Source organism: Pezoporus flaviventris, unplaced genomic scaffold, assembly GCF_033815535.1.
Source record: "Pezoporus flaviventris isolate CSIRO_AGI_PZ_B2104156 unplaced genomic scaffold, CSIRO_AGI_Pfla_v1 ptg000007l, whole genome shotgun sequence".
In the NCBI taxonomy this organism is placed as follows: domain Eukaryota; kingdom Metazoa; phylum Chordata; class Aves; order Psittaciformes; family Psittacidae; genus Pezoporus; species Pezoporus flaviventris.
Window position 1 is genome coordinate 40,700,096 of NW_026892555.1, and position 27,922 is coordinate 40,728,017.

Genomic DNA, 27,922 nt, shown 5'->3' on the forward strand with positions numbered 1-27,922 from the left:
ACATGACACCAGTATGCACCAAGCAGTGAGGCAGCGGTACTGTATGCTGACAGAGAATTCATAATGAAGTGGAAAAGACAGTGACACTCAATGGCATTGTCTCTCTTCCTGACAGATCCGTTCAGCCCCAGAAGTATTAATTCAATTGCTTCAGTAGCACCAGACTCTGATTTCATTCAGAAGTCAGCACTCATAGGGACATTGAGAGCAGCATCTATAATGCATAAATATGTTTTGTGGTCCTTTCTTTGTAAATACTTAGTTATTTAAATTGCTGTTACAACTGGTGAAGCCATATTGGGTTCCAATCTTTACTTCTCAAAGATAACCATTTCTGCAACAGAAATCAGATTTTAAGTCAGGGCTCCCCCTTGCCTTAACTCCATACTTCAGCGTTTTAGTGCTAAATTTGGTTAAAAGTGAATTAAAAAAAAAAGTAACTATTTTACTAGTAACTATATAATAGCAAAGTTGCATTTGCTCCTTTTTTTTCTTCTTGCTCTTCTCATTGTAATGACTACCGTAAATGTACAATGCTTTCTGATCTTTTTCACCACTGCAAATACAGTTACACAATATTTATTTGCTTCCCTGTCCTTGTTTCCCCCAAAATGACAGCATGAATGTTTTGAGAACTCTCAATCCTCAAATCCAGACCAGGAAACACCTGAGTAATATGCTGGTAAAACAGAGTTGAAGTATGTAGGCTGGAAGAACTTAAGCAGCTTCTTCAATCAATGTTTACTTGTTTTACAGATAAAAAGAACCTGAGCACATTCTTTTTTAGCTCACACAACTTTCAGAAGCTAACATCAGTTATTTAAGCTTTATATCAAAGTACCTAAACTACATTTTATTTTCATTCATTGACTTTTCAGTAGTTGTTGTGGGCATTGCATGCTTTCAGCATTTCTTTTTTTTTTTAATTAAGCTGTTTACACCAGTTACTTTATCTTTATTTGTGTATCTGACATTTAAGGGTCATTCTCTGAATACTTAGGCCTCTGTTTTTATGAGGGTAGAGACAGAGAACTAAAAATGGTGAATTTAGGCTACTACCATATAACCAGACCCAGTAGTGCTTGTGAACTGCCAAGTTCAGAGTGAAATGACAGTGGGCTTCAGCTTTACCATCTATCCTCATCATAGAATCATAGAATAGTCAGGATTGGAAAGGACCTTAAGATCATCTAGTTCCAACCCCCCCCACCATGGGCAGGTACACCTCACATTAAACCATGCCACCCAAGGCTCTGTCCAACCTGGCCTTGAGCACCTCCAGAGATGGAGCATTGACAACCTCCCTGGGCAACCCATTCCAGTGCCTCACCACCCTTACAGTAAAGAATTTCTTCCTTATATTCATTCTAAACTTCCCCTGTTTAAGTTATAACCTGTTACCCCTTGTCCTGTCACTACAGTCTCTAATGAAGAGTCCCTCCCCAGCATCCTTGTAGGCCCCCTTCAGATACTGGAAGGCTGCTATGAGGTCTCCAAACAGCCTTCTCTTCTCAAGGCTAAGCAGCCCCAACTTTCTCAGCCTGTCTTCATACAGGAGGTGCTCCGGTCCCCTGATCATCCTCGTGGCCCTTCTCTGGACTTGTTCCAACAGTTCCAGGTCCTTTTTATGTTGAGGACACCAGAACTGCACACAATACTCCAAGTGAGGTCTCACAAGAGCAGAGTAGAGAGGCAGGATCACCCCCTTCTCCCTGCTGGTCATGCTTCTTTTGATGCAGCCCAGGGTACGGTTGGCTTTCTGGGCTGCAAGCGCACACTGAAGCCGGCTCATGTTTATTTTCTCATCAACCAACAACCCCAAGTCCTTCTCCACAGGGCTGCTCTGAATCTCTTCTCTGCCCAACCTGTAGCTGTGCCTGGGATTGCTCCCACCCAGGTCTAAGACCTTGCCCTTGCCATTGGTTAAACTTCATAAGGTTAGCATCAGCCCACCTTACAAGCATGTCAAGGTCCCTCTGGATGGCATTCCTTCCCTCCAGCGTTATCAACTGAACCACACAGCTTGGTGTCATTGGCAGACTTGCTGAGGGTGCACTCAATCCCCCTGTCCATGTCACCGACAAAGATGTTAAACAAGACCGGTCCCAACACTGATCCCTGAGGGACACCACTCGTTACTGGTCTCCAGCTGGACACTGAGCCATTGACCACAACTCTTTGCGTGAGGTCATCCAGTTCTTTATCCACCGAGTGGTCCACCTATCAAATTGATGTCTCTCCAATTTAGAGACAAGGATGTCATCCAGTTTTTACAGGAAGAAAACTTGGACCCATGGGGTACTAGGTTGCTTTTATGCCATACCAGAGTCAGATAGCCTTGTTCCAATATTAGAAAGTAAAAGAATACCGGAACTGGAAATATTTTAGGGTGTTTACTCACAAAGAAACTTTTAGGAATAATCTGGGATGTAAATATAATTTATGATAATGAATCATACAGGACATTTACTTTCTTTATGAAGAATATAAATGAAGTATTGTTTTACATTTACCTATATTCTGAAGACCAGAATTGATGAAAAGGCATACAAAACCAGTGTACAGCTATCAGTGTTTGAAGGAATGTCTGAAAAATCTAGGGAGGGGATGTGATTTTCAGCCAGCATAGAAACTTTATTTAAAGTTAAAAGGACACACTGAGGTTCTGAAGGCAAGTTAGGATCCTGTCTCATTACTGTTTTAAATTCTGTTGGGTATGTTTGTTTTCTATATTGAAAACATATACTAATGTGGAAAGAGAATGTCCACAGAGGAACCTGGTTGGAAACAGTATTCCCATTAAAGTCATTATTGGACGTTTCTCTGAGCAAAATTGCCTTAATGAAGCTTTGTTTTGTAAGAATTCATAAGTCTTAAGAGCTATAATTCTTTTTCTCATGCTAAATCAGCAATCAGGTAAGATATGCTAACATAAGATGCTATTTTGAACTATGAGTAAGTACGAGAAGTGGATGTTTGCACAATTTTGTGAACATGACCCTATTTAATGGAGGAAAACAAGATCACTTCTCACATCAGTAACTCCTTTTTAAAAAATCATTTTGCCTTTATTTACTTTTAAAGGAGTCTCAAAAAATGCCTGCAGCATGACCCAGTGATAGGAAGAATTAAGATCACATTGGAGACAGGGAAAGAGATAGAAAGGAAATAGGGAAAAAATGTGACCTGCTATCATTTTCCTCTTGAAGAGATAGTGCATATTTTCAATCTGTATTCATATATTTAATGCATAAGCTATTGAAAATTTGAAGTCGTCTTATGGGCAAACATGTACAATCTTAATTCTTGTAATAGAGAAACAAATATTGCTTAAAGTATCCGAAGGCTGGGTGTACTACGTATAGCATGTTACTCTGACAAGGGTTTCATGTCAAACTGGGGAAATTACATTGTCCCAGATTTTCTCCAACAAGACATCACAGTGGATTATCTGGCTGCCACCACTCATCAGGCTGCAGCTGCTACCCTGCTCTGTTTGTCTGAGCTAGCTCTCTGTATCTCTACTGAAGTCAGGCGAGATGCAGAGCATGCTCAAAAGCAGGTTGGATTAGCAGTAATAAGGAGGCAGAATGAACAGCGAGTAAAGTGTTGAACATGACTGGTAGTGCAAATCCAGGCTCACGGAGGCTTTTGTTTGCTGCTTTGGTACAAGGGCTGCTGGGGTTTATCCATCACAGCATTTAAAAAAAAGAGTACATTGATGGTTTTGACCTCAACATTATCCCTTTGGTTTAAGTTTGACCTCCTAATTTTGCACCAAAGGGATATGGTCCTGCTTAAGCATGCCAAGAATTGAGAATGTAGGGAGTGCTAACTAGAAATTTGTAGTAATGTGCAGAAGCAGTGTGTTGCTGGTGAAATGCTACAGACTCTCTGTACTTCAAAAGATTTCATAATTCTGCAGCTGTACACAAATGATCAATTTTGTTAATCTGAATTCCTAGGGTCATTAAATTTTTTTCTCTCCTCTCCGAAGTAGTTTATTACTTTGAGAGAAAAAAAATCCGTTTCAAGCCAGGTAAAGGAGGAAAGCTGACAAAAACATAAATTAGAGGAAGAACTTAATTTAAAAAGTGTCAAAAAGGATAGATAGTCTTAGTTCAATAATAAAGCCTGGTTCAAGAGCCTTCTATCTTCAAATAAAGCATTTGAGCACTCTATTACCTGTATACAACCAATCTTTGATTTCCAATCTAAGCCTATTTTTGTTTCTTATGTGATTAGCATACAAATGCAACACACACACACACACAAAAAGCGGCTACCCTGGTGGCACCTAGGACAGGTTTTTGACTTTCATGTCAGTGTCAGTGAGAGATTCTGTATGAGCGATTCTTTTGAAGGTGCATAAAATCCTTCTGTTTTGCTTGAATCAAAATTTGATGACTGAGTCAGGTTATTTCTATATTCCCTGGAATACATCACACTATACCTTGTGTTGCTTTACAGACACACTAAAGAATTTTCGAGAATTTGACTTTTTCGGGGTTACCATACTGTGGGCTGATCCTAAATATCTATTGAAGTCATACATGTGCGAACAAGTCAGCTATACTTGGAGAGTAGAAACAGTATCCACAATTGCATAAGCATCTCATGCTTTCCATAGGATTTGATGCTTCCTGGAGGTCTCCCTGAAAGAATATCCCTCAAGGTAGTACCTGTAAGTTACAGTCCATTATGGACTCTTATTTCAAGATATTATATTCAAGTATAATAAAAGCAACATGCTACAAAGTTGAGGAGACATGTTTTGCATTATTTTCTGATAAACATTTTGCTGCTTCTGATATTAAAGACTAAGCATAAATTTGCCTCCCAAGCCAAAGATCAGTGCCAAAGTTCAGCGCCAAAGATAGAACCTGTAATCCCAGAGGTCAAAATTATCATGCTAAGACAAATCTGAGTTAACTCTACTGGAGTCAGTTGATTTCCTTTGAATATATATTGATTTGCAGTATGTGACTCAGTACATTCACCATAATCAAAATAAGAAAAATAACAGTTTTTGCAGTTCCCCAATTTGGTGTAGAGGGATGATGGAACCTTGAAAGTCAGATGTGCTGTCCACTGCTAACAAACAAAACAAGTCGGTACAGATACTGAGAACTGTGAATTCCTTCTTCCTGATTCAAGCCATCAGCTTATTTTCACATAGTGGGGTCAATTGTAAGGAGCAGAGGTGCATAATTACATCTCTGTGGTTTCTTTTGGCTTTCTGCTGAGATTGAAAACAAAGATGCCTGTTATGATGGTGAGATTTGTGGGGTCTGTCATACTTTGTTTGGAACTGGACTAAGACAACAAATATATTTCACATAGATTATGAATCGAAATTGTTCATTTTTCAGTACCAAGAGCAGTGGGACCTGAGGAGTTTGCAGATAACTCTAATCTTCAAATCTCAAAAAAAAAAAAAAAAAAACCATACCCCAAAACAGCACCCAAACCAAAATTGAAGCTGTTGGCTATTTGGTTATTTAATTATCTTTATAGCAACAGCTGCATCATTTGCAAACACTCAAATCTGATTAAAATTAAAGATACTGAATTTACTAGCCAAATATTTCAGACTAATGATCACTGAGATGGCAGTTAGCCAAAATATTTAACAATTTAATTTCTGGTAGTGCATACTGTTTGAGTTCTCTAGGACGCCTCATTAATATTTCATTTGTGATGAGTTTCTTAAGTTCTTTGTAACTAAGTGACATCATCAAGCTGGTTACTCTGTATTTTTTCTTATGAAGAAAATTCTCTTGGGGGATGATAATTGACTACTTGGGTTGTTCTCTGAAGATGTTCAAGGTCTTCCAGGTATTTTAAAAGCTGCTCTTGTGTCTCTTTGTAATTTCTGTTGTTCTAAGACAATATGAGTATCCAAATGGACTTGCGCTCTGAAGTCACTCTGCTGCAGTGAAGTGGCAATCCTCTTGAGGGAATGCTGAAATCCACTCTTCAGAAATACATGCCTTGGTATGGGGGTATTTGCTCGTTTTTTCTCTAGTCTATCAAATCAAGAAATGCAACTAAGAAAGTGATCGCCTTCTACAAATACCTAGGTCAAAACAGCTTGCATAGGTTCTACCTAAGTTTTATTTGGGTGTCTGTATTACTGTTGCTGTATGCCTTTACCTTACTGCATAGCTTTCTTTGCACATTTTGTTCTTTCTTTTGCTTTAACTATCTCTTAGTTCCTTAGATCAGGAAATTTGCATGTATTTTTGTTTGTGCACACTGACTGACATAATCAGATGCTCTCAGAAAGAGACAAATAAGTGCTATTAATATAGAATTCTAAATAATGAATAATAAATAAGTTTCTCCTTTCAATCCTTTCTTCCTATTTCATACACCATTTCACTTCTCAAACATTTACATTTTCAGAGACCGATTTTTAACATTATTACATTCTTTCATTGGTCCTGTAGTTTTGGTTGACGGAACTTATGCTGATGGATGCACAACTATGAGAAAACGTGTACTTAAAATGGCAGTCTAACAAAACTTTTTCAGCATTTTTTTTTTCCTCCATTGTTTCTTCTGGGCTTTTTTTTTAACCTCTAGGCTTTTGGTGGTACAGCAAAATGCCACAACCTTCTTGGAAGCTTGTTTGAAAAGGGTGGAAAATAGTTTTATCTATGGTGTACTTAGGTGGAGACAATATTCTTACTCTGCTCTGTTCTTATCCAGTTTGCAGTGAGCTTTATGCTTACTTTTTGCCATTGCACTAGTTGTTTGGGGCTAGGAAGAAATGTTTCCCTGAGTGCTGAGCTGGTAGATATAGATGAGTCTCCTCTTTTTCTGGGTTTAGATGTGTGAAGTTATGTTCAGATAAGTAGGTTACAATCTGTAGCAGAGATGCTTGTTCGTCTATCTAGTATGTAAAAAAAAGCCAACCAACCAACAACAATCAAACAACCCGAAGGTGGGAGAAAACACAGAGGGTTTACGATGCTTATACTGTCAAGAGACAATTGTAAGGGAACTTGTTACAATGGGACTTAAAAGAGCTTACTGTTGTCCTTCCCTGTAATAGCAGTTTATGAGCTCTTACCTGATACAGCAGCTACCTAGCTGTGTAATTCATGGCTCCCACCTAGTCATTCCGACCTGTACGTAAGTTGGAAATTTCCCTCTCACTGATATCTTATAAACCAAGTCCACAAGTCAGATGGACTCTTAGAGGCCCAGTCAAGGAAACAATGTCTTGGAGGGTATGGATGACAGCCAGGTGGATTTCCAAGATGTGTTACCAAATTTATGGCTTCAGGAAGCTGCATTTTTGGCATCTAAAGGTGCACTGTCAGGTTTCTAGTTGCTAGTGTCTTGTAGGATCCTGCATTGTTTGTGGAGGCACCACCATTTTTTACTGCACAATAGCAAGAGCTTCATCTCTCTTAACTGAAAAATAAAAATAAATGTGTCCAGGTTCTTTGTAGTGGAATATTTTAAGCAGAATATAGAGCCTACTTTCAGTCTAAATAGCTAAGTTTTGTACTGAATGCATAGCTAATAATAGTAATTTCTGCATTTACAGTAAATAAGGAAGTTTTTAAATATAATAACTCACCGCATAAATACAATACCATCTTGAACAGAATGTAGAACAGAAAAGAGGGTTAATAAGGCAGACATTATAATAAGTACAGTTTTATGTGCAAATCAAAAGATCTAAAAAGTAAAAAATTACCATGCAGGAGAATCAGTGGTAGAAACAACAGAGCTTTAATCTAAAGTACACTAATGCAACCCAAGTGTAATCAGGGTTGAATAAATATTCATCACCTGTACTTTATTATACTGTACTCTGAAGACGAAGGTACAGAAAAAAAGTACAGGGCTATATTAAAATTCAGGTTTTGGCTTTGCAAGCTAGTTCAAGTCATTCATTTATATGCAGCTATATAGCTAAGGGCTGACCAATATTGCTGCTCAGAGAATATTCTGTTCTGTCAAAGTCAAAATGCTCCACTAAAGTGGCCAGTTTTGCATGAATTCTATCTGAAAGGGAAAGGTGTGGGGGGAGATTCCATTTCTGTCAGAACAAAAATGGTTAAAACATTAAATTCAAGCTGATTTTTCTTGTTGACATTTGGTATTGTGCCTTAATAAAAAATAACACAGTTGCAACTGAATTCTGAATAATCAGAAATTAGCATTTGAGTTTTTGGTTGTTTTAGCCTTTGCTTTTTTGGAAAAAAGCTATACTTACAATCTTAATATTGTTCGTGTAGTTTTAGTTTCCTCTTCAGATTAAAACAAAGAGACATCTGACCTTATGAGAATAAAATTAGATTTTTTTCTCAAGGCCTGAGAAATAATTTCTTTCATTTTTATTATTTTACAGCAATGTTGTTATTTTCTTCATTCTGGTTCCCTGCTGTAGTTCTGGTAGCCTCTTTCTGCTGAGTAACAACAAATAGCTTGCACCATTTTAAGTCTGTTTTATTCTTAAGAGCCAAGAACATGAACAGTAGAACTGAGGTTGCTGAAGAGAATCAGGCAGGAATCCTTTACAAAAATGACCCAGTACTGTGGCCTGGAAAGCCTTTTTTTATTCACAGGCTAACTAATAATAATTAGAGATGAAGCACAGAAAAAAGTAGTAAAGTTGTTCACCACTTTCCAAGCCTCTACAGATAACATTAATAATGAAAGCATACTGCATCTTCCAAAGACTGGTGTGTACTCATAAGAAAGGACATTGGGAGCCTGGAATTTTCAATAAGCTGACATTCCAGAAGGAGGGGATTTATTCCCTACTGCTTCATCACCTTGGCTCCTGCATTGCCTAAGTGAACCTGAAGAGTGCATAAATCACCAGCTGAGCATGGTTTTCATGGCTTTACATTTGTCCTTCCAACTTCTTTGGTTTCATGTGTTCAGGCCGATTATTTATTGTAAAGTGTCAAGTAACATCAACAACAGCTAAAGTTACATACATTTAGTCACTCATTTCACTCACTGGTGAAAGCTCTTCTCACAGGGACCTTTGGGGAGCTGAAGCGAGATACCTCGCAAGAATATTGTTTCTTTCTAGCGTTCTATTCTTCTGAGCCTCAGGAGCTGCAGAGGAATATTTGAAGGAAAAAAGAGGCTTATAAAAGGTGGAAGCAAGGACGGACGGCCTGGGAAGAATACAGGGGTGTTGTCCGGTAAGCTAGGAACCAGGTTAGGAAAGCTAAGGCCCAGTTAGAATTAAACTTAGCTAGGGATGTTAAAGATAACAGGAAGGGATTCTATAGGTACGTAGCAAATAAAAAACAGACTAGGGATGACATAGGCCCCCTGCGGAAGCTACCAGGAGAACTGGCTACACAGAATTTGGAGAAGGCCAAGATTCTGAATGACTTCTTTGCCTCGGTCTTCACTGGCAAAGGCTCTGATCACAGAACCCAAGTCTTGGAAGGCAGACACAGGGACTGTGAGAATGAAGACCTTGCACCCACTGTAGGAGAGGATATGGTTCAAGACCATCTTAAGAACCTGAACGTGCACAAGTCCATGGGTCCTGATGAAATCAATCTGTGGGTCCTGAAGGAGCTGGCAAATGAAGTTCCTAAGCCACTGTCCATCATATTTGAAAAATCATGGCAGTCAGGTGAAGTTCCTGATGACAGGAAACAGGGAAATATAACCTCCATTTTCAAGAAGGGGAAATGGATGACCCAGGGAACTACAGAGCAGTCAGTCTCACCTCTGTGCCTGGCAAAATCTTGGAGCAGATTCTCCTGGAAGGCATGCTAAGGCACATGAAAATCAACAAGGTGCTTGGTGACAGCCAGCATGGCTTCACTAAGGGGAAATCCTACCTGACCAATTTGGTGTCTACAGAACTGATGGACAGGAATAGAGCAGTTGATGTCATCTACCTGGATTTCTGCAAAGTGTTCGACACTGTCCCACATGGCATCCTTGTCTCTAAATTGCAGAGACATCAGTTAGATAGGTGGATAAAGAACTGGATGACCTCACGCAAAGAGTTGTGGTCAATGGCTCAGTGTCCAGCTGGAGACCAGTAACGAGTGGTGTCCCTCAGGGATCAGTGTTGGGACCGGTCTTGTTTAACATCTTTGTCGGTGACATGGACAGGGGGATTGAGTGCACCCTCAGCAAGTCTGCCAATGACACCAAGCTGTGTGGTTCAGTTGATAACGCTGGAGGGAAGGAATGCCATCCAGAGGGACCTTGACATGCTTGTAAGGTGGGCTGATGCTAACCTTATGAAGTTTAACCAATGGCAAGGGCAAGGTCTTAGACCTGGGTGGGAGCAATCCCAGGCACAGCTACAGGGTGGGCAGAGAAGAGATTCAGAACAGCCCTGTGTAGGACTTGGGGGTGCTGGTCGATGAGAAAACGAACATGAGATGGCTTCAGTGTGCGCTTGCAGCCCAGAAAGCCAAACATATCCTGGGCTGCATCAAAAGGAGCATGACCAGCAGGGAGAAGGGGGTGATCCTGCCTCTCTACTCTGCTCTTGTGAGACCTCACTTGGAGTATTGTGTGCAGTTCTGGTGTCCTCAACATAAAAAGGACCTGGAACTGTTGGAACAAGTCCAGAGAAGGGCCACGAGGATGATCAGGGGACTGGAGCACCTCCCGTATGAAGACAGGCTGAGAAAGTTGGGGCTGCTTAGCCTTGAGAAGAGAAGGCTGTTTGGAGACCTCATAGCAGCCTTCCAGTATCTGAAAGGGGCCTACAAGGATGCTGGAGAGGGACTCTTCATTAGAGACTGTAGTGATAGGACAAAGGGTAATGGGTTAAACTTAAACAGGGGAAGTTTAGATTGGATATAAGGAGGAAGTTAGTCACTGTAAGGGTGGTGAGGCACTGGAATGGGTTGCCCAGGGAGGTTGTGAACGCTCCATCTCTTGGTGGTGCTCAAGGCCAGGTTGGACAGAGCCTTGGGTGGCATGGTTTAGTGGGAAATGTCTCTCGCCATGGCAGGGGGGCTGGAACTAGATGATCTTAAGGTCCTTTCCAACCCTAACTGTTGATTCTATGATACTATGACTCTAATTATACCCATGTTACTATGGTCACCCTAACTCAAAGGTAGTTCAAGGGTACTCAGTTATTCACTGGACTATGAATAAAGCTCATAGCTTTTCCCAAGGTGAATGTAATTAGATCAGAATCAGGTAATTTCTAGGTAGGGAGGTGAAAACACTGTGAAAATAATTGATTATAGGACTACAAGTAAAAACCAGGTCATCTAGTTCTTGATCCTCTACCTAAAATACGAGATTATTCTTCCTTCTGTGCTTTGAAATGTCATCCCATTCATCAAGTTAAATATACAGTGGATTAATGATATGAGTGTGTCCTAGCCAAATTATTTCCCTTTTGAGGTTCTGTCATTGTTAATGACAATATTATTCCAGTAAGCTTTCATATTCTTTGAAACAATAGCAAAAATTTTGGACAATATTACCGATATTCATCAGATCCTTTTAATGCAGGTCTGATTTACAAATTGTTTATTTCCTTTCTTCTGTAGACAGATGAACCTATTATTGGTGAATAAATGTTTCCATTATTCAATTAGTTGTATAGATAGTCAAATAATGTTTAATTATGTGATCTATTCACATTTTTCCATCAATTGATACTAAATCTTCATGAGTAATTATTTTCATCATTCAACCAGCTCTTTAAATGATCAAATAATATTATTAAGTTAAATTCAGTTATTATCAGCAAATGAAGCAATGGGTATTAAAGTATTGTTTTTCTTTATTTGTCTCAATGCATTTACCTATGCCATGAATGTGCTTTGGTAAAAATAAAATCTTTTGTACATTCACACCATGTTTCATCTTCAGTTCAACCCTAAGATAAACTCAGACTGAGGAGGCCGATGAGAGAACTACTGCAGTCCTCACTTGTCCACTGTTGGTATGGAGGTTTGACAGTTTCCTCTGACCTATGATTCTTCCAGTGGTTTAACTCTTTTTTTTTTCCAATATAAAGAGCTGTAGGCAATCATTTCAATAAATCGGCACCCAACATTTGTATCTTAATGATGTTAATGCAGTCAGTTGGAATTCTTTGTTTAGCCTAAAAACAGTTTCCTATGCCAGTTAGTCTCTGTTTTGCTTTTCCAAACCTGTTTCCTGGATTTTCCCACCTCTATTTTTATTTGGTATATTTTGCTTTCAGTCTGACATGGTGCTCAAAACCCACTGCTATAAATATGAAATGATATTAGTAGAGGCACAAGAATGTTGCAGTGCACTTGGCGGATGGGAAAGGTTTACAGTGAATCTATCATTACCCTCTGGTGGAGAACAACACTGTTGTTCTCCAGTTAATGTTCATTTTATTACAGCCACATCTTACCCTCAATCTGTGTGTAGATTTCTATCTGAAGTCTTTTTGATCTGTGAGCACCAATCAAGGGTCGTATGTGACACTTAGGACCATATCTTTAAATGTCAGTGCCTGAAATCTGGAAATCCTGCATCTCACTCCACATATTTATTTATATGTGCAAATATGGGTGCTTACAGAATGTTTTAGTGAGTGAGATAATTAAGCTGGTGGATTTGTAAAATTCATTGATTAACTATTTACGTTAAGTTCAGGCACAGACCTAGGCAAGGTGTGGCTGATTTGAGCAAGTTCCACATTTTTTCCACTCACAATTTCATTGATAGCTATTTCTACATATTTGTATTATTTTACTACAATAGAACCATCCCCTAACTACTTGGTTCAGGATATTTATTGTATAGCAATTTCATATATATATATATATATATATATATATGATTATTATACACTGCTTTTGGCCCCACGTTGGGCTCCAAAAAGAACTGTCATGGTTTAAGCCCAGTCAGCCATGCAGCTCGCTTGGTCCCTCACCCCCCTCCCTCACCCCCAGCTCCAGGAGGATTGGGGAGGAGAATCAAAAGAATGCAACTCCCATGGGTTGAGATAAGAGCAGTCTAGTAACTAAGGTATAACACAAAACCACTACCGCTACCACTAATAATAATAACGATAAGGGAAATAACAAAGGAACAGAATACAACTGCTCACCACTCGCCAACTAATACCCAGCTTGACCAGAGCAGCGATCTAGCCCTCCTGGGTAACTGCCCCCAGCTTACATAGTGGGCATGACGTGCTGTGGTATGGAATACCTCTTTGGTTAGTTTGGATCAGGTGTCCTGTCTCTGCTTCCTTCTGGTTTCACCTCCTCCCTGGCAGAGCATGAGACTCAGAAAGTCCTAGGTCAGACTAAACGTTACTGAGCAGCAACTAAAAACATCAGTGTTATTAACGTCGTTCCCAGGCTGAAAGTTAAAACCACAGCACTGCACCAGCTACTAAGAAGGAGAAAAATGACTTCTACTGCTGAACCCAGGACATACACAAATCCAGTTAGCAATACCACAGTTTTGAACAAAATCTTTGGGTTCTATGAAGGCTTATGTTAACAACCATTTCTTAAAACTCTTGTAAAATTTGAGAGTTTGACAATTCCTATTCTTTTGATACAAGTAACTGCTGTTTATCACCATTGCTGGTAGCTCAGACCTAAGATAATGTTGATAGAAAAGGGGTCCCTGAAACAAGTCTGTGATAAACTTAAACAGGGGAAGTTTAGGTCGGATATAAGAAGGAAATTCTTTCCTGTTAGGGTGGTGAGGCACTGGAATGGGTTGCCCAGGGAGACTGTGAATGCTCCAACCCTGGAAGTGTTCAAGGCAAGGTTGGACGAGGACCTGGGTGATATGGTTTAGCGTAAGGTGTCCCTGCCCACGGCAGGGGGGTTGGAACTAGATGATCTTAAGGTCCTTTCCAACCCTAACGATTCTATGATTCTATGATTCTATAATCTCATACTTTATAGCATACAATGAAATAGAATAACAGTTTTGCCTACACTTGCTTAGTACGACCTCTACACTTTTTTAAATCGGCAAAGACATAAGATTTTGTTCTTCTGAATCAATATTACTAGAAAATTCCTCTAACTCTTGAGATTTGAGAGAAATTATTTACCGTCAATATAATTTCTTGTATCTCCCTTTATGATGCTGTAATGAAGTTATTATAGTTTGGCCCTTCAGCCTATGACAGATTGAATTTTCCATGACTTGATGACGTGACAAAGTCATTGCTCAAAAGTAAGCATACTTTGTAACTGATAAACTAATGCAAATTAATTTATACTTCAAGTGAACTTTATAAAAAGGCTTCTCAGTTTATTTTTAACTCTATTTAAAAGCCAGGCAATATCATAATTTAGTGGTCTCAAGAAAGCAATAAGTACAATCTGTGATGTGAAAAGGAGTATTATTGCAAGATTAGGGAAGTTTCAGAACTTCAGTCTTTCATTTTCTGTACTGTTAGACTATGATGATGACCAGTGTCCTTTTAAGAAACTTGAGTTGTATCATAGGCCTATTTAGTACAAAATGAAGAACTGGATGCAAAAGTAATTTTCTCTTGTCATGTTCATACAAAGAATATGTGAATTATTGCTCTCAACAGCAAAAGCTTTGACCAGATCGTCAATTCACTTATTTCATTGCCTTTAGGCCAGAGCTCTGGACAACGGTTTGGTGCTGTCACATATCCTTTTCCATCTCATTTAAGTGATCTGGCTTCTGTTTTGGGAATGCATTTTTATTGTGCTGTTAAGCCCTGTGTCCCTTACATGAATATTTCATATATCTACTATGTGCTTTCACTGAATATATTAGCCCCTGGTTTTCTCTGTTTATTTATTTTTTTTTTTTTTGGTCATGCCTGTTGCCACAAATAAAATGGTAATCATGGCCTAAATATATATGAATAATCCTTTATGGGATGGGAATTTTCAGATGCCAATAATAGCTACTTTGTCTGGTTTTGGCTAGGCTATTGAAAATGTTTAAACAAATCTGTCCGTCATATTACGTAAGCATTTTTCTATTTATATCTGCCTTTACCAGTCCACAACAAACATAATGAGCAATAAATGAAGCAGTGGCCAAAAGACACGTTTATGACTCATGCAGATGCCAAGGGACCATCCTAATATGGGCACTGCTTGGCATTTCTGCTAGTAACAGACCAGAGTGTAACTCTGATTTGACAGCATTTTTTAAGTTTACATTTAAAGCCCGTAAACTTTACTCACCTTAATGTAAAGTAATGTTCAGTTTCAACTGACTTATTCCACTTAATATGACAGATATCAAGGGGCAGACAGCACTGGCAGTTCAAATTAATATTTTGCATCCAAATCACAGTATAAACCAGAACAGAATTTGTCCTGTACCATGGTAAAAGGAAAACATGTGAGAGCGTCCATTGCTACTATTCCAATTTCATCCTTTACATTGGACTCAAATTAAATTAACATTGGACTTCAGCCACACTTATTTTCCAAGAACTTATTTTGTTTATGGTAGCAGCAGAGATTCATAACATCATTTCACCAATTCTTGTGATGGCTAGACTATTTCCTAACAGTGAATCTGCTGATGGTTTATGCAGATTGCATTTGAGTTGAAAATATATGTGCACCTCCAACAAGAGTTTTTCAGATAAGGATGGAAATGGAACAAAGAACAACTTCATAGAATTGCAACAAGGATACCTCATGTCAATTTGAGAGGAAATGGTCTATGTTTTTCTGCCTGTGCAGAAACCTCCTTCCCAGGTATGCTAACCAAAAGTTTACAAAGAATGTGGTAGGGGACTTTCAGCTCTTCTTTTTCCTCTGTTCACATATTGGAATAATGAGTCAAATGTACAAGTGCTCCAAGGGATGTTCTTGGACTATCTGGATGTGGAGTGCATGAGGGATGAGCAGATTTACATAAGCTTTTTATCCTATGAACTATTTCTTATTTTGTAAGTATAGTTAAGTGTGCCTTTACTGGGAAATGGTGCCAGTCTCTCTCTTCAGAAGGCATTGCAGGAACCACTTCACCATTATTTAAAATCATGGTAGTTTTCTCTGTTAAATGAAAGCTGCATGTGCAAGGCTTAGAAGTAATGCAATGAGTTTACCAATGCACAGTTCTGAAATAACGTATTTCTCGGCTACACAGAGGAAACCTATGCGGACTTTGAGTCCTCTTCCATAGGTACAGAACTTCAGAAAAATGCCAATTATATGATAATACATCTGCCTGACAAATAAAGTGTTTTTTGTGAAGTCCACTTATGCTGACAGAAACTGCTTGGTTGATTCTTTGCTCTTGCAATGAAACTAGCCTCCTTTATTTAACATGCAGAACCCCTTCAACAAGTTTACGTGAAGCTGTACAGTAGAATGCGATCTTCTGTTAGTCAGGGAGTCAATTAAGCAAGATAGTTTGCCAGAGAAGAAGAGCCCATATATTTACCACCATCCACCTTCAGAATTAATTGACATCTCTACTTCAGGCTGGAGTTTTCAGCCAGTTTATACTGAAAGCTTGAAGCATGCTGAGTTCAATAGAAGCTTTTTTCATGAAAACCTGAGTGCTGTGCCTCACACCCTAGGTGTTTATTTGTTGACTTTTCAGAAATAAACACACCTCCCCCCTCAATTTTAAGGATGTTGAGAAGCTCCAAATAATCAAATTACATTTTTATTTATATGTTTCATTTTGTATTTATTTTTCAGTCATCTGCATTTTAACATTTGATTAGCAACCACTTGTTTAAGAGAGCATATCAGGTTATCTGGCTGGAGATAACAAAGCGTGTTTTCCGTAGAGGCTTCCAGACTAGAGGCTACACAGATGTGCCTGAGTTAAAAGGATTTCACTGTCTACTTTGAGAAGTGTAGATGGCTTCTGTATTTAGAGAAAACTCATCTGAAGCATCATAAAATAAAATGTACAGAAAATATAATATTCCATAATTAAGATTTCTAATGAATTGCCTTGTTAATCCATACAGTGTATACATGTTGCAAAATTTTCCTGGCTTAATTAGTGCACTTGCTGATTATGTTTATTTCCTGATGTACACACTGATTAAGCATTGTCCACACACTGAAGCTTGAAGCGAGATCAGTCTACAAAGCAGTACCTAGTCGTTTAACTGGAGACTCAGAATGCAAATAGATCAACTTATGTAAAATTAAATTAGTTCTAATAGAACCCATTTTGACTGAGCAGCTGGTGACACATTACAAACAGAATTCTCTTGTTATGTGAAATAGAGGGCTTCTGCTAACAGATGCTTATATACTTTTAAGCCACAAAAAAGAATGTCATATTATGTTTAAGGTCTAAAGTTAATGAAAGAAAATAAATTCTGAGCTTGTTAGGTAACAGTTCTGCACTAGGTCTCAGCATTGCCATTTAAATAGTGTGTAAGGTCAGCTAGCCCTTTGCAATGCCTTATGCCGAGAACTTAAATGTGAATAACTGCTAAATCCTTAGTCTCACAGATAGCACATTAAACCTGTTCTCTTCAACAAGCAGTGGTTATCAGCTGACTTTTGGAAAAAAAACTACCAATTTTTAAGATGTTGGTACTGTCCCTTAAATCTTAATTATCTTGTTCTTTTAATAGAAGAGGACTACATTGCCTTTATTATTCTTTAGGAACAAAATTTTGGCCTGGTTATAACACTCAGACTAGCACCTAAGAGGTAATGGTGTGACATTCATAGTCAATACTTCACAATGAATGGAACTTTTTTCCTAGGAATGGTGTCAACCACACTGAAATGTGTTCAAGTCCCAGTGACAGGCCTTAGTGACAGAAGGTCTAGTGGATTGTATGAATGAGGTGTGTTTAAACTCCTGAATGTACAGTTTATTTATGGAAAGTTTAAGCCTCCAAGACAAAGAACAGAATAATTTCAACATAACTAAGTAATTAAGCGAATAAGACATTAGAAGCCTAGATGTGCATTTTGTGGCTTTAATGGACTTAACTATGATCATGGGTTTATTTGAAGATGACTTTACACTGAAACTTACTGGCTTTTTGGTTCTTGTTCTGTGTTTGACAGTGCTTGCCCCACCAGAACTTCTGTCCTTAACTGACTTTCTAAATACAGCAGCATGCAAATTAATGCAAATGGATGCTTTAAAACATCATAAAATTAGTCATATCTCTAGTAAGTTAATTAGGAAAACAATCAAGTGCTCCATTTTTACTCCATTCCTGGTGCATTTCTGATTTTATTTTGGTTTTGATTCAATGGCACCTAGTATGCAGAATTAAAAGTATTGGTTGATCCATTCACAGTCTGGTAGTTTTTTCTGTCCTTACTCAGTTTTACTTTAATATCAGTGGACTCTATGGAGTTAGATGTCTACAGAGCTTAAATCCTACTTTAGGAAACTCTTGCAGAAGCTAGACAAGTATAGATAAATGCAAATTGTAGTGATATAAGTCTCTAAATCTTGCCACCATTTAAATAAATGAGCAATAAATCTGGATTCAAAGAACTGCATTTGTACTTATTTTCTTAATGCAAGGTTGAATTACGAAATTGTAGATTTTCAACTAGAATAAATCTTATGCTAAATTTGCTATTTTGGGACAACCCACAAGATATGTTACCTTCACATTTAAATAATATCATCTGAAAGGATATTTCTTCAATTACCTATTTTGTGTATTTTTTTTAAAAAAAGAGAAAATTATATTTATTTTTTAGTTAAGGGACCTAAATTTTTACTCTTCTAATTTAGGTTACACAGGTTTCATATGGAAATGGGAAGTCAATATGGTACATACATCATCAGACATTATTTTCACATTTGTTATATAAAATTATGCTTTAGATAATTATAAAAAGTGTTGAAACATTCTGCATATAGAACTGATTTATAAAACAAAAAAAAAGTATTATGTGGTCCTTGTGTGGTTTAATATTTTATGACTAGCAAACGGCCTTTCAGACATTTGATTTGAACAGAAAAAAAGTTCTATTGCTTCTTCAAGACCTGACACATTATTTTTTTTCACTTTGAACGCCTAAACCAGAAAGAAAATATTCTTTCTGGGTATGCAAAAAAGCATGATTCCAGCTTTCTTTGCTAGTAGTGTAACAGCACCCTTTTTCAGTGTGAAACGTCACTTCTGTTTTCTGAACAATACTTCTGAACAACATTTCTCTTTTCAGTCATATTTGGAAAGGATAAACTCAGCAAGAAAGGCAATACTCATGAATACATGGTAACAAAATACATGTGTTATAGGTTTAGGAAGTAATGTCAAGAGACATTTTTAGAAGTAAAATGTAAATATTATCTTCAGATACATCTCTTTATTCCATAGTTTCACACTGTATGTGTGTGATAATTACATTTTTAAACAAATTTCCTCTATAGTCCCTTGCTTAAGATTTTAATACTTCAGAAAAGAATTAAAATGCATTAGTCTTTTAGCAATATTCACTGCTACATTATAGTTCTGCTCCAAAGAGTTTTAAATCAATAAGAAAGAAAATGCCTCCTCTGTACAAGTGAAGTTTTTTTGCCTACTGTCCCGAAAATGTTGAAAGCCTTTATACCCAGTAGATGCGCTTGTAAGCATCCTAGGCTCTTAAACTTAATGCCATAATGCAAAGTTCTTAAATTTGGAAGGATGTTCTGACCTATCAATATAATGAAAGCATTTAAAAGTGTTAGGTTCACTAATAATAGACCTAACATAAATCCTAGCTTGGTAGGTTTTTGCAGCTATTAGTAGCAATGGAGCAACAGATAAAAATGGAGCTTAATCTACATCAAAGTTTTGGCGACCAAGCCATAGATTTATATGCACTTAAATCTTTGCTCAATGGATGTCTAGTTTATCAAATCTTATCTTTTTTGCACTCTCTTGAAGACATAGAAAAAAAAAGAAACCAAACTGGCTTTAAATTATTTAAAAACAATCTGATTTTATGCTTACATAATCTCATTCACTTAGTTGCTGCTGGTCATTTTTCAGCAGCTTTTAATGGTGATGAAGCAACCAGCCAACTAAAAAACATTTAATGCTGGTTAAACCTTTGTACTATAGAAACTGAGGCTAATAATCTCATACCTGTGCTCTGATTATTATGATCACAGTTTACATTCCTGAGAGAGTCTCTGTGGTCTCCCCCAATTTTATGTCCAGAAAAAGCAAAAACAGCCAGCACTCATTCCAGACTGAAATTTAAACAGCCAAAAATCATTCTACCGTTAAGCAAGGAGACAATACAAAGCAAGCAAACTAAATCCAAATATGTGTAAATTGCTCCTTTAGACTGCATGGCCTTTTCATGTGATCCATACAAAAAGGAAAAGGAAAAAACAAACTAAATTAGGATCACGGCTTTGACAAAGTGCAAAGCTTCATATTTTTCCTCATTTCTAAAATGTATCAGCTGCAAAATATCCGTCTGCTGTATCAAAATTAAAACCACATGAAGTGAAATACCAAACTTCATGCTCAAAAGAACTAAGAAAGTTCCCAAGACACAACCTTAATTTAAAAAAGCAAAATTACAAGAAGTCATGCAGAGCAGCATTCTCCTCCTCTCCTTGGAAATGCGAAGCTCTTTATTATGGAAAGGCAGTAGCCCCTCTATAGCTAGGGTTGCAATCAGCTTCCATTATAAATCCCTGTTTTAGACCCCTGTAACTTTGGCTTGAAAAATTGAAATACAAATTGCCATATTTTCTCCAAAAGAAAAGAACAGATGAGGATTTTTTGTTTATTTGGTGAGGTGGGAGGATTAGGTTTTATTTTTACATTTTTTGTGTGAAATTGAGGAAAAATTGCTTAACTGTTGCAAAGTTTAAGTCACTACGAAAAATCAACCTGATGCAATTATTTTTTGTTTTGTTTTGTTTTGTTACCCCCATAGCTTCCCTTATTAGTTGAAATTATTTGCAAATAATTTTGCAAAACAGTCCCATTGCCTTTTCTCTATTGGAAGGGATAGGCCTATTTTTTTCAATTATTAATGGCAGTAAGAATATTTTGCTGATGACTGTTATGGACGTAGGATTAGATGATCTGATCAATATTTTCAAAAACAACTCGCATCTGATAGTTTAGCATCTACCTCAAAGTGAAGTATAAAGCACACGTTGATCTACCTGTACTTTTTGAGGAAGTGCTAGCTTCTGGAAGTCTCCACATTATTCTTTGTTGAAATCTTCAGTATAGAGGGAATAACTATTAAACTAAAAGATTGCTTTTAGAAAGGCTAGAAGAAAACATATACTTAATTAGTGAGGGCTACTGCCTTCAGTCTAGAGATTGCCTAATGACACTGTGGTGAACACTAGCCACTCCCAACATTCAGCCTTATTTATCATGCTTGGCTCATTTCCTAGGATTAGTTCCAGAATAGCCTCTGGCCATGTAGGCTGTTCAACAAACTGTGCAAGAAAATAAAGCAAGCATAATCCATGGAAACATACTTCCCTCTTTTCTCAGATAGTTGTTATCCCATTTTGGATCTAAACATTTAAAATTCTTCATGACCTGGCATTCTTGCAGATCTAATTGATTCATGGAGAAAAAAAAAAGGGGGAAAAACTACACCTTATGTGTTACCCATGTTTAGAAAAGGTTTATAGCACTATTTCTAGTCTATTCAAATGATCTCTTCAATGTTGGGAAAAAAAAAGGTTTTTCTTCCCTGAAGCCTTAATTATGTTATGTGTAAAAAGTTGCATATATTTGTATTCATGTAAAATACACATTTATGTAGAGATACTTGAAACCAGAGCTTATATCACATATACTCATTCATAAGGGTTGGACAGTCCAAAGTTTGCTGTACACTGTGTTATAATATTAATTGTTATAACTATTTAGTGTATTAATGTGGTAATTTTAAATGCTGACAAGATCCCCCACTTGGGATCATATGCAAACAGCATTGCATACACAGGTTAATCTGACTTTGGGCTCTTTTCATGCAATATTTAAGATGTCTGTGCGAGATCTTTGTGTGTCTTATGATATAACTTGAATCTTAGAATATACTATAATAAAGTTATTCAAGTTTAGCAAGGCTATTGCAATATTATTAAAAAATACACTATAAGTTTGGAGATTTTAACAAACAATTAATCTTGACAAGTTTTTAAAATTTAACAGAAAAATCTGTATTAGGAAGATGGTTCTTCTGAACAAATCGGAACTTTTTAAAGTAGAATACCTCTATAAAGTGAATTCTAAAAAATTAGGTGCAGAAGAAAATGTATTCATCCTGTGACAAAATACTTGAGAGTGAAAGAAAGAAAAAGATGTCAGTATTTTCTCTATATCCATACAAGATAGTTAAAAAAAAAAATTTTTAACCAGCATAGTAATTAATGTTCAAACCCATTTGAATTTTGCTTTGCTATTTAGAACTATGAAAACCCAAGAACACTAAGATCACTGTTTCTAAAATGTTATTAGGCTTTTCTTTGGATAGCAAGTATGTGCTGCATATAAGCAGAGAGAAGAGAAAATGTTGTGCAGGATTTCCCTGAAGGAAGCAGCTATCAGGGATCAGGTAAGATGTTGCTGTTAGTAGCTGTTGGAGTTTTGTGTGTGCTGCTGAGAGAGCAGCAGAAGAGGTTGCCTACACACTTTTCCAAGACTTTTCTATTGGAATAAAAAAAACCCCACAAAACTGAAGAGCCACAACTGGAAGCCTAGGGAGATCTGAGGACAAGAATTTTGGCTGTAAGGTGTTCAGCAGATGAGTGTTTACCTGTTGATTTCTCAGGTTGATTTAACTGGAAAGCAATTTGAGCAACAGAAACAAAGGCAGGATCTTGCCTGCAGACAAGTGCAAATCAGAGAAGGGATGTTTCCTGAAGGGAAGCTGGAATGCTCATACTTGGAGTCTCATAGGTGGGCTTTAGTGAAAAGGCTGTATGCAAGGAAAGATAGGAAGGGAACTGAGGGAAAGACACAGTTGTAACAGCTCAATATATTTATACAACAATGCTGAGTTTTGTACTTCTCAGGACTACATGGACAGTGAGATAAGTGAGAATAGTGTTAAGATTTCCACGGATTTCATATAATCATAGAATAGTTAGGGTTGGAAAGGACCTTAAGATCATCAATTTCCAACCCTCCTGCCATGGGCAGGGACACCTCACACTAAACCAGAACCCCCAAGGCCTCGTCCAACCTGGTCTGAACACTGCCAGGGATGGAGCATTCACAACCTCCCTGGTCACATTTCTGTTGGAAAGAATGATTTTCCCAAACAAGATTTAATCTGATGTTACAAAAACTCATGCTGAAGTTTTCAGAAGCTTATGCTGGAGGTGTTAGAGGTGTCACGCGTACCTCTAACAACATACATGCTGGTGTATGAAAGGTAGGAATGGCACGTACAGACATAAATGCATAACACTGGCAGCAATCAGGTAAATAACTTTAGAGAAGTTAAAAGTTCTCTAAAGTAAGGTTCACTGAAACAGTAATTTTGCTTTTTGAGTCAAGGTGTGTAATAACTAGAGTTATTACTACTAGATTATTATACTACTAGAGTATTACGTGATCTGACATGGTGACTCAAAAGAATTTTCTAGATGATCAGCTATCTAAATTGCAAATGAAAATCTGGTAGTATCCATGATACAGCAAAATGACTACTGTTTCTTTTATTTATGCATTTAATAATACAATGATTAGGAGAAAGATGTTTTTGAGGTCTTTTTTTAATTAGCCACAAGAGATGAGAAGATTTGTTACTCTTAACACTTAGCCTTATTATGGGATATTTTTTTTTGAAAGGCTTAATCCATATTTGACATCACCTACACCTAATTTTCAGTGCTTATTCAATAACTACTTTCAGTTACTTATTAAGGCTATATATTAAAATAAATAAGACTGTGAAGAGAAAAATATTTTCATTTCTCAGTTTTAGATCAGCCTGAATTTCATAAAATTGTAACTCAAAACAGCAATATTCTAATCTCCCTTTCAGTGAAGTATAATCCCAACAACAACAGCCTTTATGGATGACTTTTTTACAGCCTTTAAATGGAGAGGTGTCCATAGTCCCTTGAGTACTTTTGTAGGAAGGTCAAGAGACTTGGAAGCATTCCTACACTAAAAGATTTTGAGAAAACTCACCTGAAATGTCTGTTTCCAGCTTTCTGAGGTAGAATCTATTGGCAGATAAGGATTACTCCAAAATTTGCTGGCTTTCTCTAGGGTAAGAAGAACGTGGCTAGAGGGAGAAATCTTTCTGTTATTTCAGTGAATAAAGTATTTCATAGACAACATGATGAAAACCTTAACTTTCCCATAAGCCAATATATAATTTTATTTGGATAATCATTCCCTTATTAATATTAGGTCATGTATCTTTTCTTCTTCATCCTGTTTATTCCTCTAAATTGATGGTTTTGAAGTAATATGTTGTACAAACATGCTTAGTGCATTTTCGAAATGTCATTTCAAAGTTGAATGCTTAATGATTTGTAGTTTTTCTGCTATGTATATATCTGGCAAATTTCCTCAGCACAAGCTTGCTAACATAACTCACTCCAGGCTGATTTATTATTTTTATTCAACCAGGTGCTACATGAGTTTGGCAACTTCGGCAATGCTTTTGTCTATAATGACTCTGCACTTGGTATTTGATGATGCCAACACGTGCAATCAATTTACTGGCACCAGCAGAAAATATTTCATTCCCTTACCTCTTTGTAAAGAATCAAGCTTCATCTCCCATATTGCTTGTTATCCAATACGTCTCCTGTAATCAATGATTCTTGATTTCCAGAATGTTCAGTTATGATTCTGCTGAGCTAATAGCTGTTCACAGAAGTAGAAATAGATCTGCTACATTGAAGTTTCTTTATAATTGTTTTAACTGTTTATTTTTCCTCTAATGAGATCTCTTAGGCATCTCTATTTTTATTTAGGAGGTAGTATCCCAAACAAATTTTGTCTTTTTAAAATAGGTCTGGAATATCATTTGGCAAGATGCAGGAATACAGGGAATATATTTATTTCTGCAAAGGAGTGAAAACTTTTTTTTTCTTGTGTCAGTCTCTTCTTCCTGACTGTGAAGATAAGGTAAACTTGGGTGAAAACATTGCAAACTTTACTACTATTTGATACCATTTTCAAAGCACTAATTTATAGTTTTGTGCCATTTTTGAATTTTCCCCCGAACCAGAATAGCAGCCAAATAACTGCTGTACAGTCTACAAGCAAACTTTCTCTGTCAGCCTTTGCTGTGGCTTATCTGGTGTATTACAACCATGAATTTAAAATTTTGTTTATACTCTTTGAAGAGCATTTTATTTATCAATAGAAGGCTATAAATACTTGGACCTGAGCATTCATATTAAACCTGCACAATTTCTTACCACTACAAGTCTGAATGGTAGCTACTACATATTACAATGCACATTTATTTCTTTTGTGTTTCTGCAACAAGTCATCCCTCTCCTAATAGATTTCATTTTATTTTCCAACAAAAGCAGTCTGAGGAATAATGTAACCCTTTCTTTATAATTTTCTTGTAAACTCTGAATGTCATATTGTTTAGAGGGTCAAAATAGGATAGCAGTTGCAACTTAGGTTTTCTAACTTTTGAGCACTTGCATCCTTAGTACATATTTTGGGTTTTAAATGAATTGTCAATGCAAACAATCCAGTCTTTGCCAGTGTGTCATTACTTACTAGATTGCAAACAATGAAAAAAAATGGAAGTTGTGCTAAATCTGAACTTATTTAAGACTGATTTGATGACAAAGATTTTTTTCCTACTTATGTGTTCCAGTAGAATGTAAAAATACCTTCCAAATCCTATTTTTCAGAAAGCAGTTTTTAATGTGCATAGCACCACAACCATAGAGATAAGAATCAGAGAGGAAAAGATAAACTTTATCTACAAATTTTACTCATGTCATCCCATGTTCTTCTCATGATGTGAGAGGATCTGATTAGCTTTGTTAAAAGAGCTGTACCTTTAAAATAAACAAGACAGTTCACAACCCAGGACTATACTTAACACTGGAAAATATGAAGACAGTGACCTAAATGCCAATCTCACTCCATGATCAATTAGGGCCATGCACAGCAGATCATATACACACAGACAGACAAAAAAAAAAAAACAAAACAACTAGGCAAAAAGCTCCATCTGGTTCAGAAGACAGTGGCCAGTCCCATAAATAACACAAGCTGTCAGGAAAACATCATTCCTATAGTACTCTGTGTATTAGCTTTCTGTCCAACTACAGATCCAGTACAGAGAGCTTCAGAGCTTTGCATAGGCTTGGACCACACTTACCTCTTGAGCTCACCATAACAGCCACATTCATGAGTTATTCCCAGATTAGCAGGATGGGATATGAACTGTACAGAAGTAGAGAAAATGGACATACACAATGTTAGAATCCTATTGCACACACATGCACACGCTGACAAACACAACATCAATAAAAGAAAAAAAAAGAAAAGAAAAAGTCCAGGTTTTCATGTTAGCTGAGATTTCCAAAACAGGAAAGTAAAGCTCATCAGTAACATTCTTTTTTTGAAAATCTAATTGCAAACTCCACACAATAAGCTCTACTTTACACCTGTATGTATTTTAAATACTTCTGTTAGTAGCTAATAAGTAGTTGGCAATACTAAAGATAGAAAAGAAACACCTCTAGTTTTAACTGGCTTAAACCAGCCATACATTATTTTCATATTCAGATTTTTTTTCACAGTGGAAAGGGAAAGACCATTCAGCACTGAACATTCATATTCTGGTAACACCTGTCACTAGGTCAGAAGGTGAGAGTGCTGAGTGCTGTACAGGCCTATAGTAAATAAGTAATAGTTCTGGAAGTTTTTAATATTGATGCACAGCAGAAATGTGCTTGCTTTTTTAGATGGAAGTTTTACCTTTGTAAAAATTGACAACTTCTGACAACAATTTGTCAGTTTTACTTAACTATCCTTCCCTGTACTGGAGAGGGAGAAAAAGGAATCTCGGTTTTCCTAAGGTCTCCTCTGGGGAAAAGAACAAAAGACAGAGTTTCTGTATGTATATTTTGTCAGTTAAACATCCAGTTCAGAACTGAACTTTGTTTATGAGGAATTAAATGGTCACTCACATGCTCAAAACATGAAAGGGTATAGAAGTTGTGGCGTGGACAGGGTGAAGAGAGGCTGTGGATACTTTGTTTGCTCAGAGGTAAAATGGTGATCACCACTCCTTCCTGTTAATCTGTGTGAGGACACACAGAAAATTCACTTTGAAACACTTTCTTAAAGGCACATGATAAATCCCTAGGGAGAAATTCACAACCTGAAGAAAACCTTGTGCTTGGGTTTGATAGTGACAGATTGCAGTGGAAATACAGTACTTGGTGCTCTGAACTAAGAGGCCATTATGTGTGCAACTCACAGTGAGACTATGGCAGAATAAAGCTTCCCCCAGCCCCACCCAGAAGTGTGGCTGCCTTTGTAATTTTAATTGGTCTGTGTTTATGGAGTGGGGCCTCTATTTACTTATGGCTTGGGGCTTGTGTTTACCAAGCCTGGTGGAGGCCAAGTGTCATATCACTGAAGCTTAGTTCCTGCAAGCTCTCCTGCTATATCTTGAGGCACTTTTCTTTTCAGTATCTGCGCCTGTCTAATTCGCAAGCTTCTGTGAAACAAGCACAGGAGGGTACAAGGCCTACAGGGAGGAATTACACCTAATTACTCAAATAATTGCTAGGCTGTTGCCTTCTTAGTCACTGAAAATAATTTCCAGGTCCCTGGCTTTTATAGATAGTCTTCTAGAGGCAGGAGGACACAGCCCCCTTTTTAACTCAGCCCATTCACTCACAAAATCAGAACACTCGAGCCTGCAAAATTAATAAGCACCACTTCCATTACATATATTTTAGGTTGTTGTTGCCGTGGCGATAAAGTCAGGGACATTGAATCTCCTCTGTTGAGCCATTGTTATCATCCCTGGCCATCTGCTGCAGAGGAGTGATA

The 27,922-nt window shown here is 37.3% G+C and overlaps 1 protein-coding gene across 1 annotated transcript in view; it reads left to right on the plus strand.

Moving 5' to 3' along the window:
* ST18 (ST18 C2H2C-type zinc finger transcription factor) overlaps positions 1–27,922 on the plus strand; it is a 169,438-nt gene that overhangs the window by 42,546 nt on the left and 98,970 nt on the right. The window lies entirely within an intron of this gene.